The sequence below is a fragment of the Coturnix japonica genome, chromosome 3 (genome assembly GCF_001577835.2).
Source record: "Coturnix japonica isolate 7356 chromosome 3, Coturnix japonica 2.1, whole genome shotgun sequence".
In the NCBI taxonomy this organism is placed as follows: Eukaryota; Metazoa; Chordata; class Aves; order Galliformes; family Phasianidae; genus Coturnix; species Coturnix japonica.
In genome coordinates, this window is record NC_029518.1 from 96,662,436 (window position 1) to 96,669,844 (window position 7,409).

At 49.3% G+C, this 7,409-nt stretch overlaps 1 protein-coding gene across 8 annotated transcripts in view; it reads left to right on the forward strand.

Annotated features, from left to right (window-relative positions):
• The window catches only part of EXTL3 (exostosin like glycosyltransferase 3), a 104,286-nt gene that overhangs the window by 12,421 nt on the left and 84,456 nt on the right, over positions 1-7,409 (forward strand). For 3 of the 8 annotated variants that reach the window (XM_015859677.2, XM_015859683.2, XM_015859690.2), the window contains exon 1: positions 40-304. The exons of 2 other annotated variants lie outside the window; for them this stretch is intronic. The gene's annotated coding sequence lies outside the window, so the exon portion shown is untranslated. Of the gene's footprint in view, positions 1-39; positions 305-4,393; positions 4,616-7,409 lie in introns of those variants that run through there. 3 more of the 8 variants (XM_015859678.2, XM_015859681.2, XM_015859679.2) reach the window with 2 other exon arrangements.

Genomic DNA, 7,409 nt, shown 5'->3' on the forward strand with positions numbered 1-7,409 from the left:
TCATCTTTTCGGCTCTTTCCGTCAGCGGTTCGGCTCTTTCCGCTCAACCTTCGGAACGGGCCGTTAAGTTCCGCCGTCACTTCGGCAACTTCCGCCAGTTCGGTCGGAAATGGCCGAAGACGTGAGAGATCCAGCGGTTTAGGGTAGAAAGACCGGCCGGCTTTTGGGAACAAACCAACTGCGCCCGGACCTGGGGGGGGGGAGCAGGGGAGGGCAGCCGGAGGGGGAGGACAAGGCAGAGGCTGTGGCTCCCCCCCCAGCCACACGCGGCTCCGCCGGGAGGGTGAAGCGAGGGCGCCCAGAGGTAGGATGGAGCGTACCACGGGGCGGGGGGAGCTCGGGGGACCGAGGGGGTGGTACGGCCCGGGGGGAGCCCACTCGCGTTCCATATGGGGGGGAAGGCCGGGTGGGGGCTTTGGATGAGGTGGGGGTCCCGTGGGGGCCGGGACCTCGGTGCTGGGGGGGCTGCGAGGGGCCCTAAAACAGCCCCTCGTCCCGCTGTGCCTCCCAGCAGCTCCCACCCGCTGCCCACGTCCCGAGGTGGGTCTGGGGGCTCGAGGCCTAGCGAGGCTCAGCTCCTCCCCTTGTGTTTATGCTAAAGTTGATCTTTATGCTGCTTTCACCCTCCAATCTAATGTTTTTTCAACGCTCCCCTCTGCTTTCGACCTTAAAAACATTGGCTTCCTTCCTTAAGGAAGCCCACTTCCACTGTGGGTAACACATTAGTGGCCCGACCCCCCGGTTATGCCTTAAGCCAAACGATTTTACAGCTGGAAGTCATTCAGTGGGTGTTGAGGATGCACAGAGGAGCAAAGCATCCGCTATCGTTGCTGCGTGTTAGAAGCCAAGCGCTGAGCGCATCTCCCTGCTTGGTTTCTGGTCTCTGGTTGCTTATTCATGCATCTGATAAGTGCCTCGATTCCCTGATGCGATAGCTTGGCTTAAACATCTCTGGGTTTCCGTGTGGCAGGTCTGGTATCTGTAAGAAGGAGATTAAATAACTTTGTTTCCTGAGCCGGGTGTCATCTGGCGGGTGTTTCTGCTTCTGTGGAGAAATCTGTGTGAGATGTCGGTGTCTGATGCACGTGTTGCAGATGTGTTTTGGTTGATGCTTCTGTTGTAATGGAGATAATAGAGCTCTTGGCACATCGGGTGTGTTTTCAGGGTTTTCTATGCAAAGGCGGCATCAGAAGTGAACCACAGGCTGAATTTAGGGTAATGGGGGAAGCGTTCCTCCCTCTGGCTTCTCATACCATCTGAGGGTCCTGCTGTTACATGTGGCTTTACCCGTGTTCACTTCATGGCTTTATGACATTTTTCATTCCAGAAACCAGAGTTTGCATCAGTTCAGCTCAGCGTTGGGAGATTCTGGAGCAGGGTAATGGGCTGCCTTCATCGCAGCGTGGCACAGCCCAATTCTTCTGGCAGCTCAGCTGGGGGCACTGACAGTGCCTGAACTTCTTGATGTCTCTTTGCAGAAGGGGAATCCAAAACAGTTGTCTGATATTCTCTCGTTTTGCAATTGCAGGCTGTTAGCTCTCGTCTTTGTTTGCACGCGAGGATGGCTTTGGGCAGTTGTCAAATCAGAGCAAGAGCAGCAAATGTGCAAAACAAGAAAGCCACAGTTGTTGAAATGCTGTTGTTTAGGCTGCTTCTCAGCGGTACGCGGCAACATTGGAAGGTTGGTTGTGTGCTATTAAGGTGGGATGGGGAAGATCATCTTCCCCTGGGTGTTTGTAGCACGTCGCTGTTCGGACAAGGGTTGGAATGTTGTTTGATGTATCACTAGGGCTTGCTTGCGTGTGGCGAGCCAGAGGCCACCTCAAATCTGCTATCTATGGTTATTAAGCTTTGAAATCCCACAGTATCGTCATCTTAATGTTTTTAGAGTTTACCTTCCTTTTTCCTTCTGGCTCTGTGTATTAGTTCTCTCTCCCTCACCGTCTCTGCTGCCTGATTTTCCTCCCTGCTGTTTGACTCCTGTCACCTTCCCCTGTTTCCTCAGGCCATTCCTTCCCCTTCCCATACCGATCCCAGCAGGGTGGGAGGTGCAGCCAACCAGATGCGCCAGCGATTTGAAGCCAAGATCGTAGTGGTCAAATCTCAATTGGTTCCTGGTCCAGAGGCAGTTTTTCTACTTAGGAAACCCCACGAAACACAGAACTGGGAAGGACCGCCCTTCCATCACTGGATACCCATGTGCGTACCCATGTGTTAGCTGTACCTCTGCTGGATTGCAGCTGCTGGGGTAGCGTTTGCATGGGATTTGAGGCACACAGACAGTTGTCTGCACAAACCCTGTTGTTCTTTCTGGGCTATGGCTGCCATGTGTGTGTGCTTGCAGCACTGTGGTTGCAATTTAGACCTATCCTCAAAAGCAGAGCCCACAATTTTCTGCTGGGGTAAACTTTAAAGTGCTGTTTACTGGTGATTGTCGTGGTTGAGTTGGCTCCTGCAGCTGCGATGTCTGATTCTCAGATGTAAATAAGGTGGATGTTGCCTGAGAAGAGGTGCAAAGCCAGTTTGAGGTTTTGGGGTTTGGTAAGAAGGATGAAGACAGGAGCACATAGAGCTCTATGGCTCACAGCTAATTGATCACTATCTGGCCTGGGGTGTAGGAAGCCCTGAGTGCTGGCCGGCCAGTAAATAGGTGTTATTACACAGCAATTACAGGCCCGGTGCTGAAGCCAAAGATTTCCACTAATGACAGTGACCTAATAACCTCATCCTAATGACTTAGGACAAGGGGGAATGGTTTGAAACTGAGACAGGGGAGGTTTAGGTTGGATATTAGGCTGACGTTTTTCACCCAGAGGGTGGTGACGCACTGGAGCAGGTTGCCCAGGGAGGCTGTGGATGCTCCATCCCTGCAGGCATTCAAGGCCAGGCTGGATGTGGCTCTGGGCAGCCTGGGCTGCTGGTTGGTGACCCTGCATGTAACTGTCATACCAAGGGCAGTATGAGAACATGGGGTTAACCCATGAATGCAGGAAACCCTCTCAAGTTCCTTGTAATACAAACTGCTCATAACATTTCTCTCTGTACAGGTAACACTTTTTTTCCTGCATAGTTTCCAGCTGGTTAACCTTTCACCTGTCTCGTTTCATAAAATGCCTTCGCCATGATTCAGAACACTCAGAGGTATCTTCTTATCTGACATTCTTCTCAAGGATGCTGGCAGCACACGTAGCCTGAGGATCGTTCCCTTTCCCATTGCGTTTTGGTGAGAGCAGTGCTGTGCTGGAGCACGTCCTGACATCTGGCTCTGCAGGATGAGCTCTCATATTGCTTTGTACTACTTTGTGTCACATAAAGGGGCTGTGGAGCTGTGTAGTCATCTCAGATCTCCGCCAGTAGGTCGGTCATCTCTGAATTAGTTTGAAAGCAAATTCTATGTGTTGGAATGCCAGAATGTCATCTAGCAGGAAACAAGGCGTTTCGCGTGTGTGTGGTTTCCCTTAGGGGACACTTTATGACAGGTTGAGTAGTTTCTAAGGCCAGGCAAAGAGAAGATGAATTCACTTGGCCACTCAGTGTGGAAACCGGACCCTTTGCTTATATAAAGGCAGCACATTTAAAGCCACCAACACCCTCCATTACATCAACACATCCGAACTGCTTTGCTTTCCCTCTTCTCATATATGTCTGTACCACGCCTTGGGTCCGGATTTGGATGTGATGGAATAAAACACACCACTGAATGTGGGGAGGATTATCCTCTCCCTCCTTGATTAAATGCCTTCGCATCGTATGTAATGCCAGAGCGTGTGGGGATGGGATTTGTACTCGTCTTTTAGTGCTTCTGTAATGGGCATGAGGAAGTAATTATACTGCAGGTTTGCTGTATGCAGGCACTTAGTGGGCAGTGATGTGTTCTGGACTGTGCTGCTGTGTAGTACTGCTGACATGCAGATGACTCCTGGAACAGGTTGGCATGAAAGCACTGGAGCTTGTGACGGGAAGAGCTGTTGAACAAGTGGGAGCTGAGAGCTGAGAGCAGAGCCCAGGTCTGCGCAGAGCTGCTCTGTGGGTTCCTTCTGGGGAGTCCGTAAGGCCTTTGTGTCTGCAGGGGAACTTGCAGGGGTCTGGAAATAAAACAGACCGAAACTCTTTGGTGTAAGTGGATCAGTAACGTCACAGCCAAGATGTGTGAGCAGCAGGTGGGCAGGAGGCAGCACAATCCTGCCTTCCTCCTTTAGAAGCAAGTTGCTGGCTGGATACCTGCAGTGTGGGTGCCCGTCATCTAGAAATGCACTGTACATCTACTTGATGTCAGCGGGCACATTAACGTCTTCCTCAGATTATTAATGAAGATAGCAGTCACATAACAGATGGTTTAAAAAACCAACAAACCGAGCAGGCATTGTTTAGGTAAGATATTTCTTTTCTTTAGGCATCTCTTCTGGGAAGCCCTTGGTAAATGAATGTACCGCCTACCTTGTGTGCCTTGATTTTAATGTGGGCATTGAGGAGGAGCCAGCCATCAGAACCGTGGCCAGAGATGGATGTGTTGGGAAGCTGCCACTAATTACTGTGGTGTCTGACAATTCGCTGCTGTTAAACCTTCCCTTGCAAGTTCTCAGCCCTGGAAATAAAGACAGAGGTGTGGAAAAAGGTGAGAGGGAACCTGGTGGTGGAGGGAGGGAACCTTGCCATGGTCCTGGTGCTTCTTTTGCTGCCCTTCCTAAAATAGGAGCACACAGAACCTCTTGGATTTAACGCTGCTGGGCTGCATTGAAATACACTGCTGTGCATTGTTATTGATGTAAATCTCAGGGTTATTAACGCGAATTAAGACTTGATGCAAATAATAAAAGATGGAAAGGAATCTTGCCACCGCTTTCTCCTGTTTGCCTCCAGGCTTTGCTGACTTTGTTTTTACTTCATGGCAGTGAAGAATAGCACCGAGTCTCCTGCAAGTGTCTCAAGGGTGCAGTTAGTTGGGAGCAGCCGTTGAGCCGGAGCTGACAGGTATCTCAAGGCTTTCGCACTGAAGCTGACTCTTTTTCCTTAGGAATGAGCCCTGCTTTTATTCTGCAAAAGACTCTTAAAAATACAAGGATGACAGACTTGATTAGAAAGGCCAAAGCATGCAATTATTTCTTCCTCGTGAAAGGAGGTGTCAGGGAGGAAGATGTTTTTCTCTCCGTTGTCTGCCTGCCTTGCTCAGCTCGTGTTTCAGGTGAAGTCACTCAGGCTGCAACGCCCAGAGCATCGTTTGGAGCAGTTCATACAGGTACAGCCCGGGCTCTGCGCTGACATGCAACCTGGTATCATTCCATTGACGTGGAGGACTGACACGTAATCTCCAGACAGATCTCAAGTCTGTTCTCATATGCATCTCTGATACATAATACATGTGCAGCCGCAGCGATCCTCTGGTTAGTGCTGAATGTGGCTTTATTGGGCGGACAAACGTAATGGAGTAGGTTGTATAAAAAGAACCGAAGTGAATTTCCTCTTCCTACAACTGATTGAAGCAGAAGCGGCACCACAAGTATTTCTTGTGAGCTTCGTGCTGCTACGCAGGGCTGTTTGATTTGGATGCACTGCTTTTCCGCTGCCTATTCTTAGCCTGGTTTACCGAAGGCTCGTGTGAGCACATTGAGGCAGCGCAATGCTCAGCTATCATACTGTGTTTGTATTGGCTCTATGCTTGTGTGGAGCCTTCTGGGGTAAGACAGGATTATACCAAACCCTTTTGGCACCTTCCCTTTGTTCCAAGCTTCATTTGGTCAAGAGGTTCTCATTCCCACCACATCCCAGTGCTGGAGTTAGGGAGGTGCTGGGTGGGAGCTGGACTGTTCCTCAAAGGGCACAAAGCTTGAGGCAGCACAGAGATGAGCTGGGTTTGTTTCTCCTTTGCTGCTGAATAGGAGAGTAGGGATGGGTGCCTGGGAGAGCAGTGCCTGTATGTGCTTGGGCTCTTCTGGCAGCAGCAGGAGGATCTAAGCACTGCAAAGCATGGGCAGGTGGAGAACAGGTATTGAGGTCATGCTGGTGTCGGGGTTTGCTCCCGGCCTCTTTTATCCTAATTGCAAATCCTGAGCCTGCTCGGAACCACGGAGGGTAATTTAGTGAATCTGTGGGACTCGTTATAAATGAACATGCTGAATGGACAAGAATGGCTCAGTGTTGTGTATGCCGGTGAAGGTCACTGGAATAGGATGCTCATTTTTCAGTTCCTGTGTGCTGCTGGGCAAAAGTTTAGTGCTGACGCACGCAGTCCCTGTTAATGGGGACTGAAATCGCACTGAAAGAAGAAAATGCCCCATTCTGAAGCTGCTTGGCAGGGAGACAGCTGGGAAGACGTGTGCTATTGGTGCACAGCTTTGAGATGTGAGCTCTTCTTTTTATTGCCTGACTTTTTTTATCCCCAAGCCTCCTTACCGTGTCTTCTGCTCTTCTATTATGAGAAGTGAAATTAATAACCTCCGTTATTTCCCATACATGGCAAGGAATGTCTTCATTCTGGCCTGAGTTTAACAGCGGATGAGATCTGTTTTGGGAACTGCAGTTGGCAAAAGCAGAGGGAGAAGAGGAAGCGAACACTTGTGCAGCCTCCTCACTTTGAAACACAGCTTTAATGGTTCCTGGTATTTGCACAATGACTGAACGTGGCTGCGTAATCCTTGATGTTGTTACTCCTTCCATGTAATAACTAAAGCTGAAAGATATCTTGTTAAATTGAGAAAAAGCACAGGCATATGTTGCTTTTAGTCTCGCGTTGTAGTAATTGTTTGCAGTGACCTTTTGCTATCTGAGAGTGAAAATTTGTTTGCTCGACATTCTCCCAAATCAGCTCCTGGCTCCCTCCATATGGAACGGAGCAGAGTGGTTTTGTTGTTAGTTTCTTCTTTTAATTACATCCTGACAGCAGAGCCCGTTCTCTGTTTATTACAGTTCTGGCTGTTTCAAAGGGTAATTTACCTTTGACAGGACTTCCACAGATGGAGTTTTCCTACACTTTGTTGATTTTTCCTTTCTGTTTTATTCTTTGAGCCCCCATTGCTTGTCCATTATTCAAAATAACCCATTAATAGTTTATAAATCTGAAACAGAATTTCTCACTGTACTCTTGGATACCTAAAGGCACGATGGTGATAGAGCTGTATTCCAAACGCACGCCAGTTTTAGGTAAAGAATCCTTCTTTTACAGAGTTTTGGTTGGTGTAAATCTTGTTCCTTGCTTGGATGCCCTGCCTTGTGGTCACCGGCCAACACAGGTTGGTACAGATGAAAATGCCAAATGTATCAGAGAGCCTCAATCCACACAAGCTGTGTATGTGTGTGTAAAACCTTCTCTTCTTAGGGATCACAGAATCACAGAATGACCCGGGTTGGAAGGGACCTCAAGGATCATGTAGTTCCAACCCCCTGCCTGGCAGGGCCACCAAACATACACCTTT